Source organism: Notolabrus celidotus, chromosome 22, assembly GCF_009762535.1.
Source record: "Notolabrus celidotus isolate fNotCel1 chromosome 22, fNotCel1.pri, whole genome shotgun sequence".
In the NCBI taxonomy this organism is placed as follows: Eukaryota; Metazoa; Chordata; class Actinopteri; order Labriformes; family Labridae; genus Notolabrus; species Notolabrus celidotus.
Genome location: NC_048293.1, coordinates 4,159,031 through 4,184,819, shown reverse-complemented (window position 1 = coordinate 4,184,819; position 25,789 = coordinate 4,159,031). Strand labels below are relative to the sequence as shown.

Genomic DNA, 25,789 nt, shown 5'->3' with positions numbered 1-25,789 from the left:
ACAAACAAACAATAAAATAATGTCTCAATTACTCTTTAATTACAACAGTGACGTAAATGACTACTGGTCAAGTATCACTAGATTATATTGGACAAAGTGTGCTAGCCTTACCATGACATCCTCACCCAGCATGCTTACACTCTAAACTTAGAAAGAGAATATGCGTTTAACCTTTCAAACATACATACTGTATGTTAGCCTTAGCATAAATAACAGTGTACTTGGACAAAATACCTTTTGTTTAAGGGTTATATAACAGGTGTAAGACCAACAGAAGTGTCATCAATGACCCAGTTATAAATCAACAGGTTACATAATGTATGCCCTTTGTAAGAATGACCTAATTGAAATAATTTGATTTGAGGGACATGATCATACGATCTTAATTTATGCCTTCCAGGCAGGGAGAAACAAATACATAGTTGGGTCATCATGTTGCAAACATATAATCATAAACTGACATGGTATAGGTGTCCTTGCCAATTTATTTCATCTTTCATCTTGGTTCTTAAATTAAAGAAATATTACAATACTGAAAAGTGTTTGTGAAACATGAAATAAATGAACCCTATATCACTTTTGGTTTTGCTTATAATGTCTTTGAACCTTTCTGGCTTATGTTTCGAAATGTTGACTTCCAGACAGTCATAGTAATAATCAAGAGAACAATGAATGAGTATATTATCTCACCCACATTATCTACTAGACATTTTATGAGTGTGTGACAGTGAGTCAGAGATCATTTACCCAGAAAGTGTCTGAATGTGTGTGTCACTATTGTTTTGGTGCTGCTGTGCTGTTTTAAGTCATCATGTAAGGTCTATGGGCTCTAACACAAAGTCCAAGCTCTACCTCCAAGCAGGTGAACCAATGTGAAGCACCTGTTGATGACCATCTCTTATAAACTCTTCAGTATTGTCTCTGGTTATTTTGTTTGATTCAGATAATAATTGCTATTGGAATTGAATGTCTTTGCCACAGTGTGAACAGGCAGAGGTGAAATGTGTATGCTAGCAAGCTAGAATCATTGAGGAGCTCAAATACTGTTAGCTTAAGTCCATCATGCTAGGGCTAAACCATAGACTGTATAAATAATGGACGTAGTATCCGTGATGTCACCCATCTGTTCCTGAGAGCTGTTTTGAAGCCAATCGATGACGGCGGCCTTATTGGAAATGTGGAACTCAACCAGGCAGAGTGTGACGTAAAGAGGCGGAGTTTGAGCCTCTTAGCCAACAGCTATGTGTTCCCGTCTGGGAGTCAAGTCGGTCATGTCCTTATTTGGGCAAAAACTCGTAATCTTAATATCTTCTGAACTGTCACGTTAGAAAAAAATTCACCCCCCGTACAGTGTGTGCCGATAGAGAGATTAGCTACGTAGAGCCAAGCCGTTTTTAAACCAGGCTGTAAACATGTTTATTAACGCTGCAAAGATCGTCTATTTTGAATTGGTGTGTATGTGGTTTCCTGTGTTTCTGCAGCCAGCCTCAAGTGGATTCTCGATGAATTGCAGTTCATATCACTTCCTCATGGGCTTCAGAGTTTGAGACCGGAGGTTGCCGCTTGCTTTCACCTAACAGTAGCCAGTGGAATATCAAATCCTTTGCAACTTGAAATATGGTTGTTTGTTTTTGAGTTGCTTATCAGGAAGTTTGTCAAATGTCCTGCATTTATACTGTATGGAACACAGCAGTGAGACATGATGACGTAGCATTGTGTCGCAGCAGAAGTTGAAATGGGTTCAAAGTTTTTGCACAAGCTCAAATCAATGAGAGCTCTCTTAATTTTATATATTGCTGTTATCTGTCTGAAGTCAAAGGTTTCTGCCTCCCACTCTTATTCTACAAGTTACATATTTCACCACCAGAGGCAGTATAGAAGCAGGAGTGTGCATCTGATTTTACTGCTGAGTACAGAGCAAACAGCATGCACCAACTTTGATGCAACTTCAAGTTTGACCTTTCACAAGAAAACGTGAGACGGTGCAAAGCTTTTGATTCAGCCAGCTATTTCTGTGCTCTTAGTTCTGGTGTGTCAGCTCTGTATACAGTAGGTGTGGTGTGTCCTCATTATAGATTAATTACTTATTCCTGGTATTAGATACTCTTACTTGCTTTCCTTTCCTCGCTGTAATTACCTAACTCACATCTGATACACAAACTGGTAATAAAACCTATTTGCAATGCTGTGTTTGTGTATTGTGCACATAAGAACACACCCAACATGTGACCGTGCAGAGACAGAATCTAAATATTGATCTACATAGCAGGATATTGATAACATTGACCTCTAAATACTTCTAAGAATAATCAGCAGCAACCTGTCAACCAAGCAACCCCACCAAGAAAAGAGGTATAGAAATATGTGATTTATTTTTCCATTTATAATGTAAATGAAATATTCTATACTTATAAAGAAAGCAAAATACCCAGTAATACATAATGAATTTGGTCCAGAGTTTTATTTCCCTCTCTTTTTTAGAAGATACATAAAAATACCAACCCTCCTGTTCAAATTCCCCCTTACCATATATATACACACACACACACACCCATACACACACCTACTGTGGCTTAATAGCGGTTTTAAAAGCCTTTTTACAATAATGCTCACTCCGCAGCTTGCTCACAAAGCTGGCAGGCTGGCAGGTCTCAGCTTGTGATTGAGTCAATGAGACCATTATGTTTCTCCCACTGCAGCCAAACCAATAACCTGCTATACCGAAGGCCAGAGAAACCCACAGTGCTTATGAGGCCATAGGAAAAGCAGTGGAGAAACATAAAAACTCATTTAAGGACTGCAGCGTTGGTACAGGGGCTGGAGTACAACTGCTCAGACTGACACAACTTTCATTTAGATGCAACCTTTGCAAGAAATACAAAGAGTTATTCCCACTCTCATCAGGTTTATGGGTGAGTCTAAAAGTAGTAATGTAGGAGGTGTTCTAAAGTTGAAAAGTTTGTTACAGACAAAGCTGCAACCTCAGTGGCTGCAAGCCAGAAAGTGACAGTTCCACAAGTGAGGCTGGCTCCAAATGGGAGTCAATCCCTATTAGGCCCAATGTTAAAAGTCCCAAGTTAGCAGTTGAAGAAATAAAAATGCCTATAGCCTGTCACAAAATGGATTGGATACTCTAAAGCAGGGGTGTCAAACTCATTTTTAGTTCAGCCCAATTTGAACTCAAGTGGGCCGGACTAGTAAAATCATAACATAATAACCTATAGAGAAGGACAACTCCAAATGTTTCCCTTTGTTTTTGTGCAAAAAAGTACAAGTACATTCTGTAAATGTTCACATTACATGAACTATCTTTCTACAAAAACAGCTGTTGTATTTTTTCGCCATGATGAGTCTCATAGTGGGACCTATGGCGTATGCACATGTATGTTAAGCATGTGCACGATATGTGGCTCCTTATTTCGAAAAAGGTGGATCCACCGCTCTCGCTGTTACAAGTTTACATATACGAAAACTTTAGTGTTGATTGGATCTTGATGTACTCTAAAAAGTCTTTGAATTTCCAATTTCCGTTCAGGTGCGCTCCGTCAGCACTATGATAGTATGCAACCCCCAGAGGACAAATCTGAAATAGCAGTTACTTTTATTGAAAAATTGTCTTCTGTGTAATTGTTTAACTTTGGGAAGTCATCCATGGGCCGGATTGGAACCACTATGTTTGACACCCCTGCTCTAAAACCTTCTATCTCTACTCAAGACAACTATATGGCCGCATAATTTATATACAGTGGCTCATCTGTCAGGTCCATAGACTGTAAATAAAAATGGACAGCGTTGCTCCGCCTCTTCCCGTTGTACAGTTCTGAAGCCAAAAAATCCCTCTCCTGGGCGCAGCCATTGTGCAGTCAGAGCCTGTGAAGCCTTTGTAATAAGCTCCGCCCTACAGCGTAACGTCACAAGACGCTGTGTGCCCTTTGATGTTTCGTTCTACGGCGGCTGTGAATCAAAGCAAACCCGGAAGTAAAACCCCGTTTTTTTAAACTCTAATAACTAACGAAAAAGAAACTTTTCAGAAAAAAGGAGGCCTTGGACACAAAACAGTCAAATACTAACTACATATAACCACAGCATACGGATGTGAGAAACATTCGTACGACGTGTATTTATTTTTTAAAGTTTGACTGCTGGGGGAGACGGATAATTTGACCTATACCGCAGCCAGCCACCAGGGGGCAGTCACACTGCTGAAAGCCTCACCACCAGGGCCTTATCCGGCACGCTTGGTCAGGTCATAGTAAGGCTTACAGTTCTTCAAATTTGGGGTGTGGTCTCTTTCAGTGACAGGTGGATGCTGAAGACTGTCTGCTCAAGCTAATTCAGTCAAGTTCAACTGCAGTATAACATTAATATATAGGTACAGGTTAGTTAGTTAGTTAGTTAGTTAGTGTTGGTTTCTGCACGCCCCAGCTTATTGGCCTGCTGGTTTTGGCTTCTCCTCTCAGAACCGACTGCTGGCTGTTCAGGACTTCAACTTACACCACTTATAGATTCTCATAATATTTGCAAAGTTGTTTCTAGCTAGCTCATTAGTGTAAACAGGATACATGTATAACAGTTATACTTAACATTTCCTACCACCTTACCCCAGATTGTCCAACCATATATTCACTTCCATTTCTAAAACAACATGACAAAGGCCACAACACTGAACTCAACATTCAACCAACAGTTCAGCCAATGGGTGACACCATAGTGGCTATATTCACTATTAGTTATAGCCTGTGCTTTTACCATGTATTCCATTAGTAGGGGATGAGCATTAAAAGGCCTTCCTCTGGGAACATGAATGTTTGCCTCAAAAGTAAGAAATCAATTAGTTGACAAGGAATACCCATCGAGGACCAACATTGCTCTATGTAAAGCCACACAACTAACCAAGCTGAAATAAGAAATGCTTTCCACAGGGAACAGTAACATGTTTGTTTGTTGAGTAGTTATGAATTTAAAGAGTTTAATTGTCTGTGGCTGGAGCACGTTGAGGAATCCGATGGATTTATTGCCTGTAACATCCCTGTTCTCACAAATCGATGTTGGCTTCCATCAGAGTTAAGTCTAAAGAAAAATACAGCCTAGTTTTTTTCAAGTTTGTGATGAACAAAAAGTGTCTCTAACGGGAAATATAAAAGCTCAATGATCGTATGATTATTTTGGAGTGAACCATTCTAAATAGTTCCCACGTTTGCATCCAAAAATATCACTTAAATGACCATACAGTTATACAGCTATACACTCATAGCACAATGGCAGGCTGCAGGGTTTGAAACGATCTCAGGTAGATTGTGTCATATTTCTTTGCCTCCACATTCATTACATATATAACCAGGTCATTACCTAGTTGATGTCTTTATGAAATCATCTGATCTACTGCAGGGTGGGTTTGTATGAAGAGTATAGAGTGGCAGGGTGTGGAAGTCTGTCCTCACACTGAGGCCCAAACCTGAGCGTGGGCAGGTTTACCTCTCCTTTTTCTGTATACACATTAGGGTCTATGTAATTACAGAACAGTGGTGTATAATTTGAGTCATCACAGAAAGAGTGAATGAAGAGTGCAGGAGGGCACTGTGTTACTGTAGTGTGGGAAAGAGGTGTGTTGAAGGCTGCAGTTGTTTCGTTCACCAGCAGGGGGCAGTAGAATAGTTCCCACTGGATTCCTGGGGCCTCACTGTCAGGATGCAGGTCACACTCTAGTTATCTCCCCTGTTTCCTTCTTTTTCTTCCTCTATCTTCGCTTTTCTTTCTTTCATGTTGCCTTTTTGATCCTACTCTCTATCTCTCTTTCTCTTCTCCTCCTGCTTTCCTATTTTCAATTTCATAGCCTGCACATGAGTTATTTTCAGCACCAACACCCCCCTCTTTTAACCAAATTATTGTACGTGTTTGCAGGCCCACTCGTGCGAGATGTGAGGTCGGCATGTTTCGGAGGCGGGATGGAAGATTTGTAGAGTACTGAAGGTAGGAAGGTGGGAGGGATGAACCACACGAGGAGGTGAAAGAAGCACCATAGAGAGGGAGGATATGCAGCGTGTGGGGAGAGCGAGCGAGCGTGGGCTGTAGGTGAAGCGAGGTGGTCTCAGCATTGTGTTGACTTTGCAACACAAGATCACATGCTGAGGGGAGCGTCCAGAACCAAACGTCTGGCCAAAGCTGTCGTTTTCTCTCCCTGAGAGCGGCTGCGGTTTAGGGAAGCTGAAAAGTGTGATGGGGGAGGAATTTGTCTGTGTTCAGTTGTGGTCATTTATGAGGAGAAGGGTGTGAGTGTTTGTGGATCTTTGTATGTGCACGAGTGCGAGCCTGTTGTTGTGTAATATGCTATGAAACCCTGAGATTTGGTGTCAGCACTAAAGTGGACGCAGTGCGGGGATCTTTCTCTGTTACTTTGTCATCACAAGTAAAAGTTCTGCATTCCTTAATCTTACTTAAGTTTAAGTACAGAAGCTTTATTAGCCAAATGTTCTTAAAGTTTCAAAATAAAAGTACACATTTCAAAGTAAAATGGACCCTGTCACTGTTAAGTAATATACTTCATTAAAAGATTAGTTATAATACTGATTGAACCATATGTAAGCAGCATTTGTAGCATAGTGGAGCTACTTTAAACTACTCTGTATTCATTACATTCAAGATTCAAGAAAGCTTTATTGCCAAGTGAGCTCGCACACACAAGGAATTTGACGTGGTGAATGGAACACTGGTACTTAACACAGTAAGGACACAACAAGACAGTAAAGGCAATAGATAAACCTTAACACAAATCCCCAAAATTCTAAATAGAAATAAATATACTATCTGTACAAAGAAACGTAAAGAAGTACTTTTTTAAAAGTACTTTTTAAAGTAAATTGAGTCTGGTGATTCCTAACATGACGGTTTGAACACCTCCAAAGGGTTGCAAGGCGAAAGTGAAAGGTCATGAGGTGATAAACATGACAGGAAAATGATATTCCACCCACTCAAACAGGATGCAAACAACCTGTTTGATATTTAACATGAGGTTTCTAAAAGTATTGTCCCTATGTCAAAGTAACTCGCAAGCTGAGATGCAGATAGATGTAGATGGGTGTAAAGTAGAGATGCATGATACATAAAGGGCTGATTAAGGCAATATTTTGTTATTAGTCATCATTCTGACAATAAAACTTAATCTGATTAAGTCATCTGATAAGATAAAAGTTGCTTTCATTTACTTATCAACAAGCGTACATAGTCCGACTCAGTAGGAGGCGGTGTTCAATCTGCTGTTACATAGAGAAGAAGAAGCACAGCAGCAACAAGCTGATGAGAGAACAAAAATGGCGTCACCTGTGTGGTTGTTTTTCACTCCTTCAGAGGAGTATATCAGGATTGCAACTTGCAAAATATGTGCAGTTACTTTTCAAAGAGGAGGCCAATGGTCTGCTAGTTTTAACCATAGACTGTATGACATATGGACGTAGTATCCGTGACGTCACCCATCTGTTTCTGAAGCGCTGTTTTGAGGCTGGTCGTCGGCTGCATCAATATTGCTGCTGTCGAGCGATTGTGACGTAAAGAGGCGGGCTTTGAGCCTCCTAGCCAACAGCTACAGTGTTCCCGCCTGTCAATCAAGTCAGCTGTGCCTCTCATTGGAAGACTCGTAATCTCAATATCTTTGAAATTGCCGCATTAGAAAAAATTCATCCCCCGTTCAGTGTGTGCCGATCAAGAAATGAGCTATCCAGACTACACTGTTTTTGGTACCAGGCTGTAAACATGTTTATTTCTGCTGTAAAGATCATCTCTTTTGAATTGGTGTGTATGTGGTTTCCGGTACTTCCGGAGCCAGCCTCAAGTGGATCCTCGATGAACTGCAGTTTTTAACACTTCAGCATTGGACTCATATTTTTAGACTGAAGCTTGCCGCTTGGTTTTAATTCAACAAATCATGTAAGTCATCTAAAAAGTTGACAATCGCTGCAAAGATGTCTTCAAGGAAGGAAGGAGTAGTAGCCGCAGCTTGCATTAGCTCCCAAAAACAATGTCACTGTCCCAAATTGAGAACTTCAGAGAGTTTACTGGCTTGCAAATAATGACAAAATCACCAGCTCTTGACGGTCCACTTTGTTTCCGAGGTAGAGGACCAAGGATTTGGTCATCTAATGGCGTAGTTGGAACAGAATCCAAGAATTGCCTCTACTCTGCTGACGTATCCCTACATGCCCTGTGTGATGTGATCTCTACAAACTTTCAAAGTCTGATCCACAACAACATCAGTGACATCATTTTTACCACAGACATATGGACTTCTGATGTTTGTCCAGTGAGCATGCTCAGTTTGACGGCCTCATGGCTGGATGAAGACTTGAACATGAAAAAGACATTACTGTACTTTGTGTTTGGTGTAATAACAGAAGTGATTTTAGTGAGAATGGGTAAGTATGGAATATTAATTTAGGGTCATTTTTGATTATGAAAATCTTTCCTCACATTTCAAATAAAAACTGTAAAAATAAAAGGATCAGTAACCTTATCATACTGTCCACCAGGAGCAGGTTATGTAAGGTTATCACTCAAGGCTGAAAGAAATCCATATTGTGCATCCCTAGTATGAAGTACAATATTTTGTAGTGTCATAAAACTGGTAATGCACAGCTAGTGTACATAAAAATAGCACCTTAGTGCAGTGCTGGAGTAAATGTCCTTTCCTCCACTGTTTGTGAAGTTCGTGTAGGCGTGTACCAGGACCGGAGAGGTTTGGAGGGTAATTGCTCAAACGCGAGTGGTCTTGTGTTTGTGTCTGAGTGAGTGGGTGGGTGAAGGTGGGTTTTTTTTCGGGGGGGGATTGCATCCATTCCCTGCTGGATGGTGAAAAGTGCAGCGCAGCAGAAATGCATTCCAAGGTGGGGGGAGAGCTGCATGGGTTCCACGACTATCAGGTTCTTTGGCTGGGCTGCGGGTTTGGCTCCACAGAGGCTTAATGGCAGGAAAAGAGGGGAGAGTGTATAGATGATTAGTAGTGAAGGGGCCAAAACCAGAGAAAAATGTTTTAGCCCCAACCTTTTATTGTTTATAGATAAAACGCTCTGCCAGAGTCGTTAAAAGGCGAGGGAAAGGGGAGAAAAATCACAGCCTTGGACCATTAAAAACAAAAACCGATTCACTATAAGAAGAAAAAGCTGCTTGTTATGTGATGTTTACTGTGTCTTTGCATGCTGATACATGTGTGTGTGTGTGTGTATGTGTGTGTGTCGTGTAGTTCAGAGAAGCCTGCAGCAGACCCTGTAGCCCCGCTGACTGCTAATGAACTTGGATCGGCGTCCGTGAGCGTTGGGGCTGAAAGGGCTCTTTCTCCATCCACTCAGCTGTCACTCGCTGACCTACAGCTCTCTGATTATGTCACTGTCGCTTAGAAGGCTCTGCATTCATCCATCATTAGGCTGCAAGTCTGGACGCCCCAATCAAATGCCCTATTAAAACCTTTTACTGGTCTCTTTCAGTGTGTTCGCTGATTGCAGCTGCTGCTTCTGAACCGGGGAAAACAAGTAAGCCCAAATGACTGTTTTATCTCTTTTTCTCTCACTCTTTGATCAAATAAAAGTGGAATATAGAAATCTAAACAACAAGTGTTTATAAGTGAAGAATCTTCAAAAGCTTCATCACATTTTAATCTTCCAACAACCAACTCAGCTCACTGAATGCCATGGTAGATGACGGCTTTGTTTACTTCACAAATGATAGATATAAAAAGTCTAATAATATATTCTTCCTTTTTAAGTTGCCTGAGTGGGGCCATCATTACAGAGCAAAATAGTCTCACACTGGTTCATAAGCAGGCCTTAATGGAGGGACTACAAAATAACAAAAGTAAAAAGACTTGAAACATTTCATTTTAATGCACACTTGATTAATGTCATTATTGCCAACTCTCTCCCTCTCCTGCTTTGTTCTGTTTTTAGTAGAAGGTGGTTTTGGTTATGGGCGGCTAGATATTGAAGCAAATATTGAGCAGTTCCAAGCACACATACAGGTGCACGTACAGATTTAGGGGCATCAATGGAAAATGCCGATCTCCCCAGTTCAGTATTGACTCGAGGTGCTTTCAGAATGAGCCAATTGGAAGTAGTGGTATAAGCTAAGGTTGTTTCTTTCACACTTAACATGCATTCAGCAGATGACTACAATCTGTCATGTGGTCAAAAGATGTAGTTAATAGGGTGGCCTAGTGTTCTAAGCCCTCCCCAAATACAGAGGTTATAGTCCTTGTCGCAGAGGTCGCTGTATTGACTACAGACATAGACCATTTTCTGCAGGTCTTCCCCCGCTCTCTACTCCCCACATTTCCTCTCTCTCTTCAGCTGTTCTATCAATAAAGGTGAAAATGCCCCAAAAATATAACTTAAAAAAAAAGAAAGAAGAAGATATAGTTAAAATAGCCTACTAGCTCATCGGTTAATCTGTAATTAGCGGCGTTTAGCAGAACAAACTTAGTAAACTTAGTTTCCAGCTGTTCTCAGATAAACTGAATGCATGATATTGTGCTTATGCTTCACCAAAAAAGCAAGTTAGTGACAAGCATGTGAAGCATTTAGCAGCCGAAGAGCCGGATATTTCTATCTTGAGTTGGTGGAGACCAAAATAAAGCTAAAAGAACATTGAGGGTTGTTCTGGTCTCATTTACAGCCTTTACATAATTAAGTGTGAGAGAAGAGAATAAATCACCTATGCTTTTGAAACAGTTCTGAATGCTTGTATTACAGGCATGCACCTGGTTTTAAGTGCACAGGTGTAATTGAACAACATTCTCTAAACCTCATGCATCATCTGAAGATTCACCTTGTGACGCTACCTAATTTATGAAACTCTGATACAACTGGAAAATGCTGCTTTTGTATCTAATCTATAATAATACATCACTAACAGCAGACATTATCTCTGCAGAGCTAACTTGAATAGTCACTTTTGATGTAATCTCAGAACCCTTCAGTTATCATCTGATGATAATAGACTTTACACCTCTGGGAACAATGGCCACCTTTTAAGGTATTTCAGTATGATCAGCGATAAGCGAAAAATGACTTCCAGTCAGCACTTCCTGTTCTATTGGTCTTATTGTTTACAGTCCAACATGCAACTTGAGAAGCAACCATGTGTCCAAATCAAAAGTAAAGTGAAATGTCTGCAAGATAGAAGCCATCATTATTGGTTTGTAACATCCCTTGGAGCAGGGGTTCCCAAATTTTTTAGCCCACGACCCCCAAAATATCGGTGCCAAAGACTTGAGCCCCCCCCCAGTCCCTCAAAGTGATTTAATGTGGCTTAAATTAGCTGGTCTGCAGAAAATTTGCCTGCCTATATGAGCATGTGTCTGTGTTTCCTGTGCCGTTATGACTTAACTTACTGCTACTGATGCTTTTGATACTTCACTGTTCACTAACCCTAAACTTAGGAGTCATCTGACAAAAAGAAAGACAGAAAACTCCTTACATTTTCAGTTTTCAAGGTTTTATTTCAAGTTTAGCGTCTATTTTTGTCGATTTTCTTTACTATAATAAGTAAAATGTACTATTTTTAGATAACTTAAAAAAAAGAAACATTCTGGAGGACATCTCATGACCCCTAATTTGTGTCTTGGGACCCCCAAGGGGATCTGGACCCACACTTTGGGAACCCCTAGCTTGGAGGACTGCTCATCTCTTTCAGGTGAGTCTCAGTTTCCCTGTAAATAGCAAGCTACACAGAGGCTTTCCTCTGGCTTACTTTAAAAACAAAAGAAACTGTTTTTTGTGATTTACTTGTAATTAACAGGACTGAAGATGGCCATAGAAATGACTTCATACTGTAGATTTATATAAAAAATAAAAAAAAGATAAAAAAGTCAAGCTTTGTCATATCAGTCATCAAGTGGAGAAGAAAACTACTCTGGAAATGCTTGCTTTACAATGAGGTTGGATTGATTGTTTCTAAAGCATTCCAGGTAGTTGGAAAATCTAGAAGCTAATGAGCTTATGCAGATTTGTCCCTTTAGTGAAAGTATATGATGTGGATTGGATCATTGGCAATACTTTCATGCAGATATCTCCTATAAAGATCAACAAGTCCTTATCAGATAACCTCCCCTGGGAGTGAGGGTGTCATTACTATGGATTGTGATCTGCCTGCTTTTGCTCTCCATACTAACTTTTTCCTGCATCCACAAAACCACTGGTATGGTATTGATCAATTCTACTGAGACTACAAGCATACAAATGAACACCAGAACACTCCCCATTCTCAAAGCCAGTACTTCCTTGTCACAGTATTTACTTTCTTACATATAATGAGAGCATTTTATTTTGTTGTGTAGTTCTTTTACCTTAAGAATACATAAGACTGCTGCGAGCTGTACATTCTCGCCCTCCTGAATCTGGAGGAATCTATTCAGCATTAGTCGCCAGCAGCAACGGGCCTTTGGGGGAGAAGAAGGAGGAGGAGTTTGGAGTGCACCCATCTCTACCTCCCTCCCTCTCTCTCTCTCTCTTTCTCTCTCTGTGCCATCCTCCCCTCCCCTCCCTCCCCTCACATGGGCTTTGCCTTTGGCTGAACGCTGGGATTCTTTCACAGAGGCTGCCGGTTGCCAGGAGAGATGGAGCCCCAGAAAAAGCTGGGCAAATGTATGTGGGTCACTGCGAGTCAGAAGGGGGCTTTTCATTCTCCTCTTCCCACCTTTTTTCTCCTCCTGTTTTTGTTCTTTTGTTCTTTTTTGGGGGCTCTTTGGCTCGCTCCTTCTCCCCTCATGAGTGAAAAGATAACATTGATCTGTGTCGGCCCCGTTTATTATTTTCCCGGACGGGCCGCTAAGACAAGGCCCAATAAGATATGGAGCTGTGTCCTATTGACTTATTAACTTCTCCCTGGGAGCGCACACATCTCTGAGCTTTTCTTTCTCTGTGTGTGTGTGTGTGTGTGTGTGTGTGTGTGTGTGTGTGTGTGTGTGCTTGGCGTGTGTTCCTGACCCATGCACAAACAAAACGATCCACGAGAAGGGGACGGTCTCCGCTTTAAAAAGGATCTGCAGCAGATGTTTCGTTGGCCTCAGTCTCGCTTCCTTTCACCAGCCCTCGACTTCTTCTTTCCCTTCCTCTTTTTTTCTCTGATGGATGCTGAGCGGTTTGTGCTGGTTTTGTAGAAGCCTGTCGGTTTGGCCGGCTGCAGAGACGCGGGAAAAAGTAATCCAGGCTTTTGACACTGCAAGGACAGCTCAGGAGACAGCATATATGTTAGTCTCTGCCTGCCATGTGTGCTATTTGTCTCTGTCTTTCTCTCTGTTTACCTCAGTATTAGTTATCAGCAATAAAATCAGAAAACAAACTCTGCACTGAGTGACATTTGGGCCTGTAATGTTCCTCTATACCACCCCAATAAGACCTTTGAAGTCTAACTGTGGTCACATCTAGAGAAGTTTCATGTTCAGGGGATTTTTTGTTTTTATTTGACATGTGTCATCTCCTTTTGAGGCAGTGAAAGTGAGTGTTCACCGTAGTTTGCCTGTTTCACCCTCTTTGTGTATCTTTGCTTCCCAAGGTTGAGGGAGACTTTGTCAATGGGGGTATAAAGTCTAGATATCCCAGATATCCACATCAGAGCACTCCCTATTATTTCATTAGATTGATATCAGGTTGTCTGACACCGCCCTCTTTCTCCCCCATTCACCCTTCTGCTGCAAAGTTTCTTATTTCAGCAAAGACAATGGCCTGTCTATCCTGCTGTACTAAGTAAATGTCAGGTACTGTCTACCCTCCTCCTCATCTATTCACTGAAAAGCTCCAGGGGCTGAGGGCTAGATATCCATCTACCAGGGTCTGTATACATGTGTGCTACATGGTACCACTCCAGTCAAGGTGCTGTATCGAGTTACCCGACTCGCATATAGTTTACATCAACTTACACAAGCTGGAGGACACATTTCAGGCATCTTTATTTAATTTTCTCTGAGTTTTTCAGCATGTGTTAGCTAAATCAGCAGAGCTATAGCTAGGAGGTTTGGAGCCTCTTCTCGGCTGATGCAGTTTGACTCCGTTATCACAGAACCACAATTACCATAACCTATCAGTCCAGGTTTACTCTCAAAGCATCATACCAAACATTGTTGCTATATAAACAGTTTTTTGTTGTTTGTTAAAATAAAGTGAATTCAAAGTTGGAATGATGCTTTTTCACATAAGAACATAGTTTGACTTGTTAATTTTAATTCAATTCAATTCAAAACCTTGATTTATTCTCGAAAAGAGATTGAGGTTTCCCTGTCACAGGCACATTAGAAACAACAAACAAACACACAATCTTTCACAAAATAATACATTTAATTAAAACAGATCAAATTTGAGACACAGTGGTCTGAGATCAAAGTCTTAAACTCTGCAGAAGAGGGAATGGATAACAACTTTAAAGTCTGTTGGAGGGTATTCCATGATTAAGGGGCATCAATGGAAAATGCCGATCTACCCAGTTCAGTATTGACTCGAGGTGCATCAGAATGAGCCAATCAGAAGTAGTAGTATAAGTTAAGGTTGTTTCTTTCATACTTAACATGCATTCAGCAGATGACTACAATCTGTCATGTGGTCAAAAGATGTAGTTAATAGGGTGGCCTAGCATTCTAAGCCCTCCCCAAATACAGAGGTTATAGTCCTCGTCGCAGAGGTCGCTGTATTGACTACCGACATCGACCATTTCCTGCATGTCTTCCAACGCTCTCTACTCCCCACATTTCCTGTCTCTCTTCAGCTGTTCTATCAATAAAGGTGAAAATGCCCCAAAAATATAACTTAAAAAAAGAAGAAGATATAGTTAAAAACAGCCTACTAGCTTATCGGTTTAGCACAGTGGTCCCCAAACTACGGCCCGCCTCCACATTTGGCCCGGCCCCCTGAACAATAGCCTACCAGAGACGGTTATTTGGTTATTATTTATTTCACAAATAGTGTTATTTATTTCCTGACTTTTTTCTGTGAAGATCCCAGAGAGGGTTATTTGGTTATTATTTATTTCATTAATAGTGTTATTTATTTCATTAATAGTGTTATTTTTTATTTCCTGACTTTTTTTTCTGTGAAGATCCCAGAGAGGGTTATTAATATTTGGTTATGTGTGGCTTTCTGGAAAACAATAAATGTTTTACGTTTAGGCACCCCTGCGATCGTCACACTTTTTCTGTTACAAACTGACCCCGGCCCCCATCAGAGAAGGGAAAAGTTATGTGGCCCTCACAGGAAAAAGTTTGGGGACCCCTGGTTTAGCATATCGGTTAATCTGTAATTAGCGGCGTTTAGCATAACAAACTTAGTAAACTTATGTTCCAACTGTTCTCATATAATCTGAATGCATGATATTGTGCTTATGCTTCACCAAAAAAGCAAGTTAGTGACAAACAAGTGAAGCATTTAGCAACCGAAGAGCCGGATATTTCTATCTTAAATTGGTGGAGACCAAAATAAAGCTAAAAGAAGATTGAATTCTGGACTAACGTTGATTAGATGGCAAGTAACTACTTAATATGCATGCCAATGTTGCTCCAATGTCAAAACTCAAAACCCATCTGTTCCAAGCTGCATTCCCTGTTTAACTTCACTGCTTCATTTTTACTTGTGTTACTTTGCTTGTTGTCTTTATTTATTTTATCGGGTTGTTTTTATTGTGTTTTTGACCTCTCTGTAAAGTGTCCTCGAGTGCTTAGAAAGTCACTTTTTAAATAAAATGTATTAATATTATCTATACCAGTGTATGGCAACTGTTAGCTAACATGTTCACCATATCACCTCAAAAAGGAATATTGTGACATGTAGCAAAAAATATCAGTGCTCTATCAAGCATAAGAATATGAGAATCATAAACCCGAGGACCTTTTTTCTTTCATCTAATGTATCTGTATGGCCTATCGTACCGTACCAGAGCTAATCTATTTCACCTCCTCTCTATAAACTTAGTGAACTTGAAAAAAAATACTTTGTTTAAGGAAAAGGAGGATAAAGATTTAATCGTTCTGTACTCTTAGGTACACACTGAGGGGGAGGCAGTCTTGGCCAGGAACAGAAAAAATCCTCACTGTAATCTTCCTCCTCCTGCTTTTCCAGAAAGGTCAGCTAAATGAAAGGGACATGGCTCTCGTACAGATCAGGGGTTGTTCCTCCTGGAGGGACTGACGGCATGTGTTATGTTATATCATTAGGATAATAATTCTGCCGATATAAGACACCTCTGGCAGTCTTCAGCCCTTTCATATCCCCTCTCTTTGCTCTGGACATCTGGCAGACATACGCCTGGAGCTCGTAGCGGAGGGAGGATGTGGGGGCAGGGATCGATTCCATAACTCAATGTACTGATGACTGAAGAGCAGAAATATCACTCTTTCAGGTGTGAGCACTTTTTGTTGGCGCTAATAAACTATTTCTGAGCTACGATCGACTTCCACTGTGACACGAGAGTTATATTGTCTTCCCCTCCTCTTAGTCACCTGACTTCCTGTCTCTGATGTGACAGTTTTTATTCTCACTTCCCGCCTGGCTGGTTTCCACCAGATATTTGTAGAAGCACTGTTTTAGTGATGATGACAACAACATGTGTGCTGCAAACTTGTTCTAGTCCTCTGTGTGAAGAGAACAATAGGTCATATGTGTTGTGACTGACTTGTTTATAAAGTCTTCCGAAGCTTAATTGCTATCAGACATTATTTGGAGCCTGTGAGCAAGAGACAAAGCAGGATGGGTTATAAAAGAGAGATTCCTGCATGATTTATTAGATGATATAAATGTTATTGAACCCACCAGGAGGAAACTCAGAGAGCCACATCACACGCAGAATATGGAACAATGAAAAAAAGATGCAGATATCAGAGACATGCTTATATCCACAGCTATAGGAAAGAACAGAATCAGCAATATATTATCACAATTTAGCATTATCTTAACCTCCCTCTCCTCATCCCTCTGTGGCCCATGCAGGAAGCTCGTCCACCTCCAGTCGAGCTTCATTCACCTCCTCGTTTATTTTCTTTCCACTGCGCGTGTCCAGCCAGAGCTTTGCAAATGACCTAGTTTTTGTCTCAATAGGGATCGTTGTGCCAAGCTCTCCTGATGCCAGACAGGTCCGAGGATAGGCAACGCCAGATAGCGTGAGAGAGGAGAATCCCCTTTAGTGGCGGATGAAGTATCCAGGTCCTTTACGCTTATATAAAAGTCCAAAAACGACACTGTAAAAACCCTCCTTCACAAGTACAACCCTGCCATGAGTGATTTGAGTCTAACTTTATTAGTATGAACTGGAAAATATACTTAAGAGTCTTAAAAAAAGAGCACCTTATAAAGAAATATGGTTGCTTTACTGCATCGTATGATTAGATTTTTAATGCTACAGGAAGTTGATCGTATATTTTAGGCGTTTTTACATTTATAAAATAGGACATCTGAAGAGAGACAGGAAATGTGGGGAGTAGAGAGTGGGGGAAGACACGCAGCAAATGGTGAAGGCCGTGAGTCGAACCAGGGACTGCTGCAATGAGGACTAATGCTTCTGTACATGGGGTGTACGCTTAAATGGCTTGGCCAACGGCGCCCAAGGTTTAGCAAGTTTGAACCCCTTTATGTACGGCTAATGATCATAATGGGTAAAACTTATGATGAGTTTCTTTCATCACCAATTGGTTGTTGGTTGTTCAACTTCCAAACATGGCAATAAGAAGCCTACCTTGTTCCTAATGCTGTCTCGTATAGCATAAGATGACCAAACCAAGGTTTAACCATAGACTGTATAAAATATGGGCGTAGTCGTGACGTCATCCATCTGTTCCTGAGCGCTGTTTTGAAGCCAATCGATGGCGGCAGCCATATTGGAAATGTGGAACTCAACCAGGCAGAGTGTGACATAAAGAGGTGGAGTTTGAGCCTCTTAGCCAACAGCTATGTGTTCCCAACCGGGAGTCAAGTCAGTCATGTCCTTATTTGGGCAAAAACTCGTAATCTTGATATATATAGAGAGAGATTAGCTACATAGTGCCATGACATTTTTTGAACCAGACTGTAAATATGTTTATTAATGCTGTAAAGATCGTCTTCTTTGAATGAGTGTGTATGTGGTTTCCGGTGTTTCTGCAGCCAGCCTCAAGTGGATTCTCAATGAACTGCAGTTTATAACACTTCCGCATGGGCTTCATAGTTTGAGCCCGGAGGTTGTCGCTTGGGTTTAACGGACTGCAAGGGTTTTTTAAATGGTGATGATCACAGAGTTACTTTGTCCACAGGGGGCGCCAAACTGCCAATAATATGAAAGAAGCGTCAATTAATCATTTTAAAACTTGGTGATTAATAATTTCTGCTAGGGGTCACTCCATCACAAAATCAACAAAAGACATAGTTTGATGATGTAGTGAAGTAGCGTAGGATCATGGGAGTTGTTGTCTTTGTTGCTTAACATCAATCATGGCAATTTAAAACCTTACATTAATTTCCAATTCCTCCACTATGGATGTTTTTTTTAAGGTAGGTAAATATATGATGTTTCATCTGCAGTAAGTACCTTAAGCTAACCAGTCTGTTGTTTTTTTTCTCACTCTCATCTGATGCTAACTGTATTTTCCCCGTAAGTCAGGAAACCAAATGAAACTATCCAACCATGAGTAAACGGCTGATTTCTCTGGGTCTGAACATTGTTGGAGATGTTCGGGACAGTTTAAACATCTGCACAATGAGCAAGTTTTGGCATCTCAAGACATTAAAATGCCTCTTTCAAAGACTCTACTACTTGTACATGGTCACTGTCTACTCCTAGAGTCGTCATCTTGTAGCTCGGGGTTAATCTGAGGATGCATCGCTGGAGTTAAGAAATCCAGTGTTTGTATTTGTGTCTGCCTGCCATAACCAGCGGGCTGTGTTGTAAACCAGCTCGCCATGCTCTGTTTCTTGTTCTTTGTTAGTGAAATTAGAAATTTATGGTGCACAGAAATTGAGGGTGGGAAAACAAGATCTGCCGCAGATCACAGAGGGGTCTATTTTGGGTCGTTTGGTATTTAATGTTGCCGTTCTCATCAGTAATGTTCAGTCGGCTGCTTTAGGCTTTAATGCCGGTGGTTCACAGCAAGCTACCTCATGGAAAATGTGCATCATTACCACACTTGGCCTGGCGTGCAACAAACACGCCGGCAGACAAGGATACACAGTCATGCACAACACACACACACACATACACACACTGTCAGCAAAGCCAGACATAACATAAGGTAACTTTGTTCAGTGCTAGCAAACAATTTTTCAAATGTCTGATCCATCACTTCCTGTTCCAGTAAGGGTGGAGGCGATGGGAGGTGTGTGGGATGAGGGGGGCGTTTTTCTGGGCAGCTCCGTCTAATGAGCAACTCTTTCAGCAAACCAGACAGTTTATGGGGTGGCTGCCAGCCTCATTAAGAGCAGCTCTTAATTGCCCTTTTCTAGCCAAAACCCAAAAGCTGAAACATCTGCTGGCCCATGAACCCCGTTCCTCCTCCACTGTGCCCTCTTCCGCCCTTCATTCTCCACTCTGGCACTTGTTGATCACTTACCTCCATCACCACTAACTGACTAACTTTCATAACAACAGTATCCAGGCAGCAGGCTCTCCAAGGCCTGAGCAATACATCAACGTTGATGCTTTTTGCGGTGAATAACACATACAGCCTTTTAGCACTTTTTAATAAGTCGTTAGGAGTCTGTGGGTACTTTTTGTCAAATCAAACAGTTGATGAATGGAATCATAACAACACAGCAAAGTGGATTATAGCTCATTTAAACACCATGGTTTAGAATGTATAACTATAATGTGACAGCAGGGTAATTAATCCATACATAACTGTAAGCCTTAAATGTATCCACACAGTTTTATGCTGGAGTTACGTCAACATACACTAAGTGGCAAATTTATCAAGTATATCTGACTTTCAGATGAACTCAATTTACTTGTGCTGTAATGAATAAGAATAACCCATCCCATTACACCTTGATCCCAATATTTATACTCTACTGATAATTTACGTAACTTACCACATGGCTCCTAATGTTCCCAAAGACTCTAGCATGCAGAGCCTGCACATTACCAGGGTTATCAAGTTGGCACCTCCCTTTATCTGTGTTTGGTCAAGTTAGGCCCACAACACCTCAGGGAGGCTCAACAGTTGGCTTCAGCATCTAGCGTATGTTGGCTCTCACCTCCCACTATACCAACACCCAAAAATAGAAGAAAAAGTGAAGAATCTTTACAGAGATGACAGGAAAAGACAGAGTCAGGCTGAGAAGCATGTTTGGGATGGAGCCCATCCCCAGCTGGGTGACAATAAGTCTGTCACTGTGGATTTGTCCTGAAGATTATGTAAAAATGTTGTCACATTTCTCTGTTTTGTAACCAAGTGTTGTCCCTTAGACCACCGCAGAACATTGTTTCACCTGAATGCTTATATGCACTGTAGGAATGTTGCTACTTCAATGAAGCCTGGGTTACGTAAGATGCTAATAAAAAAGGGTGAGATAAACATTGAAGTTAGTGACTCATATTTTTATGGTCACAATTAATCGAATGACATCTGTCATCTGAGGAGTGACTCAGAGATTATAACTTCAGTCTGCAGTTCCTCTCAAACAAAGCGTTTTACCCTTTTGTTTTAAAGGTGACATATCACGCTTTTTTCATCAATATATATTGGTCTAAGAGGTCCCCAAAACATGTCTTTAAAGTTTATGCTCAAAAAAACACTTTGAAATCAGATTTTGGTCTGCCTGAAAAACCCTCTTCTTCAGTCCTCCTCAGAACACTCTGTTTTCTCTCTGACCACGCCCCCTCAGGAAGTGGATGTGCCCTCAGCTCTCCAGCACGTTGATCTAATGTTTACATGTTGGCTGAATATACACGGCTGCTCACAGACCCGCGTTACTTCAACCCTCTGAATCTGATCCAGAATCTGATCCTGACGGAGAGGCGCCTGTAGCAGGATCTTTCTGAAGGATTGGTCACAGATTTAGTGTTTCTTGTTGTTTTATTTATCAGTATGTCTACGTGTGTCTTGGTACACAGCTACGAACATGTAGCTATGTGGCTATGCTAACTAGCGCTAGTACTTATCCATGATAAGTAAAAATCATCCACTAGATCTTCAAATCTGCAGACGTGGGGAGTAAAACCGACCTCTGCCAGAAAGGCAGCAGGACCTTTCTGAAGGATTGGTCACAGATTTAGTGTTTCTTGATGTTTTATTTGTTAGTATGTAGACATGTGTCTTGGTACACAGCTACAGCTACAGCATGTAGCTGTGTAGCTATACTAACTAGCGCTAGCACTTATCCATGGTAAATAAAAATCATCCCCTAGATCTTCAAATCTGCAGACGTGGGGAGTAAAACCGACCTTTGTGTTTATTAAGACAGCCTACAACTAGCATGCCTCCCTCCTAAGCTCCTTGCTGGCACACATGTGTGCAGGTAATGAAAAACGGAGGGGGGATTCAGTATTAATTTATACAGTCTATGGGCTGAACAAGCTCCGAACTCTGACTCCGTTACAGACCGGATATTGTTGTGACGTAACAAAAACACTGAAGTCTGAAACGGCTCGTTTCAGCACACATTTACAGAAAGGTGGAGAAATCAGAACAGGGGCAGAATGAATTTTTTTCATTCTCGGGGGGTTTGTAGACATGCCAGGGAAACCAATTTCAGGTAGAGAACCATTAAAAAGTCGATTTTGCGTGATATGTCACCTTTAAAGCTCTTTGTTTTGGTTCATAGCCTGAAACTTCACCACATTCTCATCAGATCTAATTGTAGCATCAAGCCGCAGCTGTTTTCAACAAAGCGGCTCTAATCTTTGGCATTTAGCAGCTTGAGAGCAAAATATTTCAATTCAAACCTTTATTCATTCTCGAAAAGACATTGAGGTTTCCCTCATTACCAATGTCGCCGAGATCACAGGCACATTAGAAACAACAAACAAACACACAATCATTCACAAAATAATAGATTAATTAAAACAGATACAATTTGAGACACAGTGGTCTGAGATCAAAGTCCTAAACTCTGCAAAAGAGGGAATGGATATCAACTTTAAAGTCTGTCGGAGGGTATTCCATGATCTACCCAGTTCAGTATTGACTTGAGGGGCTTTCAGAATGAGCCAATCAGAAGAGAGAGTCCCGTAGGATCCATAATTCCATTCCAACAAGTCTGTAAGGTAGTTGGGAAGCTTTCCAGCAAGCGCTTTAAAAATACACAAAAGCCAGTGTTTGATTCTCCTCTGCTCAAGAGAGGGCCAACCAACCTTCTCATACAGGACACAGTGATGGGTGTCATATCTGTCACCAGTTATAAATCTGAGGGCAGAGTGGTAAACAGAGTCCAAGGGTTTTAGTGTTGAAGCTGCAGCATGTCTTGACTCTGGAGTCTGGTGGAGACCAAAACCAGAGTAAAAAGAGGATGGATATTGGAGTTATATTCCTCTGTTAGAAAGAAACGATGCGATAAATGAATGCTAAAGTTGCTACATGCTCTGTTTGATATGCAATTAGGGGATTTATAACTTCCAAGGGACACTACCGCTAGCTTGCTAACAGTAATGTAACCAACAGTCCAAGTAGGACACCTCTAGCATCTCACTTACTTTTCCAGGTGGATCCTGGACAGATGTCTGTTATGCTTGTACCTGTCCTCTCACATGCTGCAATGCTTTTGCTTTCATTTGCACTAAAATCTTCGAAAAGCAAATTCGTGGTGCCTCTGGCGTCCTGGCAGAAACTGTTGCTGGGCAAGACATCACATGAATGCACATTCAGGTGAACCCATAACAGTCCTGCCCGAAACTGAATAACTTATTAAGGCCTAACACGAAAAGAACTTACGAGAACAATAAAGCAGCATCAGTAAAGAAATGCTGAATCCTCTGCTTAATTGTCCGAGTCTCAGTGCAGTCAGTCCAAGTACAAGTCTGAGTCATCTGTGCTCAAGTCAAAGTCAAGTCACAAGTCCTGAAAATCAGGACTGAAGTCTGAATCCTGGACTCCAGTACTACAACACTAGTTTGATGGAAAGAACAGACTGTACTCGGCAAGAAACCGATACTATCCGTATTAAGAGGAAAAAAATGACAAACTGCATCTGTGAATTAGAAAGACTGAGTGCACACAGGTGACCTGTAAGTGAATCTTGTGTGAAAAGTGGAAGAGGATACATTAGTTGAATCAATACAGAGTTGATTTGCTATACAGTAGGCCTACCATGAAATCAAGATCCCAGATCAAAGCTAAGCCATTTGCCTGACACCTCTTTTAACTTTTATTTTCTGCTCTCAGAGCACAGCAGGAAGCTGTGGGAGAGTCTTTCTTTTTTCTGAAGAGACCTGATAAGCGTCTTAGATACAGAGTGGCTTCCAGAGCAGACTGATAAGACAAGCAGGTTCAGACAACCCTTCATTGTCCGGTGCCCAAGGTCACTAATTCCCAGTGTGTGACAGAGGCAGTGATAGTGAGTCAGTGTGCGGTCAGAGTGGCCTTCCTTCCTCCTGGGCTAGATACAGAGAAAAAGAGATGTGGGCTGGCAAATCAGGATCACTGAGCAAAGCAGAAAAGGTCATTACTTAAATCATGGACAACCAGATTATGTGGAGTAGGTCTGCATGATATGAGAAATATGTGATGAGTTGTTAAATCATTAATTAAGGTTATTAATCTAATGTTATGAAGTGTTAAACAAAGCACATTTTTCTAACATAAATTAACAGTAATAATAAAAGGTGAGAGTTATGCTTAAATCAATGTATCTTTATATTTGGCCAATTCATAACCAAAATGATATCAAGACATTTTACAGAATAAGCAGGTCTAGACCGTCCTCTGTGTTTATATTATTTACAAACAGCCAACATAAAGATAAGGTAAGACTCAGTCTTATCTTATCTTAATCCACCAGGAGCAGAGCATATAGCAACTTACAGTGGCAAGGAATAACTTCCTTTAAAGTAAGCAGCAACCTTCAGTTTCGAGACATGAAGCTACTGTAGAAGTGCTAAAAACTGCAGCTCCTGAAGTGTCCACTTGAGGCTGGCTCCAAAAGCCTTGAAGGCTACATGCACACCAAAAGCCCATCTATACAAGAAAACTAAACATGTTTACAGCATGGCACAAAAGAAAATTGTTGTCTTACACACACTGTACTAGGGTAAAAAAATGTTCTATAAATAATTAGTTTAAAAGTTTTGCATAAGTTGTGGCACGGCTGACTTGACTGTTATGCAAGCGCATTTCAGCTTTTGGCGAGGATTCTAAAGGCCTGTCTCAACTCCGCCTCTTTCCCTCTTGCTAGGTCAACTGAAAGTTAGGTTGAATCCATATTTCCAATATGGTGACCGCTGTTAATTGGCTTCAAAACTCAGCATCAGATATAAATGGTTGATGTCACTAAGACTAAGTCCATGTTTTATACAGCCTATGCATGTAACAGGCAGAAACCTTGAGCAGAACCAGACTCATGTTGAACAGCCATCTGATGACATAATTGGGACTGGAAAGGGGATGTATTTGCATGGATGGATCAGATCTACTTTCTGTTCTTCTAAAGAGGGGTGAACAATGGAAGCTGTTCCATTGGAACACATTCAATTAATTAAATGTTGCATAGGTACGGGACAAACATTTTGGAACCTACCCTTTTGTCCATCAGGTAAAACAAGTCAAACAAACGCTTAATAATTTGAATTAATAGTTGTATCCAGTGGCGGTAATAATTAGCGGTTAACAAACTAGGCTAACATACCAACACCTGTTTACACCTGTGTGCCACCACCCAAGCCTCTCCCTCCAGATGGCCTTTTACTCTCTGGATAAGTGATGTAGTCCAGTGGGTGACTTGTGTCTCTCAAGGTGTGACATATAAAGTATACCGAAACGTGAGGGCTAAAGTTTAGTAAGTCAGTCATTGCGTCAACTGGAGCCTGAGTTCAGGTTGTAGTGTAGTACATGATAAAAAGCCATTTATTGTGTCTTCACCGATACATGAAATAAAACGTGTGTTCAAGCTATGTTAACAATGCTATGGCCTCCTCTTATATTATACCGTGCAGAGTTTGTCCAGACTGTAAAAGGCTAATTACTTGGTAATTGCCAGGCTAAACTCTAATTAAATGTCTTCAACCTGAGGCCTCTTACCTCATACCTGACTGACCTCCTCAAACGTCACTCCCAATCTCGCCACCTCAGATCATCAGATGCCACCTCCTGTCCCCTATCACCAAGTCCAAGCATCACACCTTGGGGGACAGAGCCTTTGCCATTGCTACCCCGGTTCTCTGGAACTCTCTCCCTCCAAACATCCGCAACTCTGACTCACTTCAATCATTCAAAAACCACCTCAAGACCTACCTGTTCAAAAAAGCATACAACACATGACCTCTGCCCTTGTTTTGTTTTATTTTCCTGTTTTATTTTTACTTTTATTTTACGTAGAGCGACTTTGAGTATTAAGAAAAGCGCTTTATAAATCCTATGAATTATTAATATGTATTATTATTATTAAATTTAAATCTGATCAGGCATGGGAACATATGCAGTCACATTTGTGAGTATACGAAACAAACTGGAGGAGTAGAGAGTCAGAAATTTAAGTGGGAGTTAGTGGTGACCAATACACATTAGTTGACAACCTCTTTACATGAGTCAAAGTGCTGAACCTCTGAAAGCTTCCTGAAAATGTTGAGGATATGCTGCATGTGTGAAAGCAAACAGCTACAATTATAGCCACCAAAATTCCCCCAAACTTTTTCCTGCCAACACTTTGTGAGA

General features: G+C 41.0%; 1 long non-coding RNA gene across 4 annotated transcripts in view; it reads left to right on the top strand.

Annotated features, from left to right (window-relative positions):
• Positions 1 to 25,789, top strand: part of LOC117805949 — a 193,663-nt gene that overhangs the window by 36,773 nt on the left and 131,101 nt on the right. For 3 of the 4 annotated variants that reach the window (XR_004629569.1, XR_004629570.1, XR_004629572.1), the window contains exons 4-5: positions 9,471 to 9,515; positions 11,616 to 11,673. The exons of the other annotated variant lie outside the window; for it this stretch is intronic. This is a non-coding gene — a long non-coding RNA (uncharacterized LOC117805949). The remainder of the gene's footprint in view (positions 1 to 9,470; positions 9,516 to 11,615; positions 11,674 to 25,789) is intronic. 4 annotated transcript variants of the gene reach the window in all.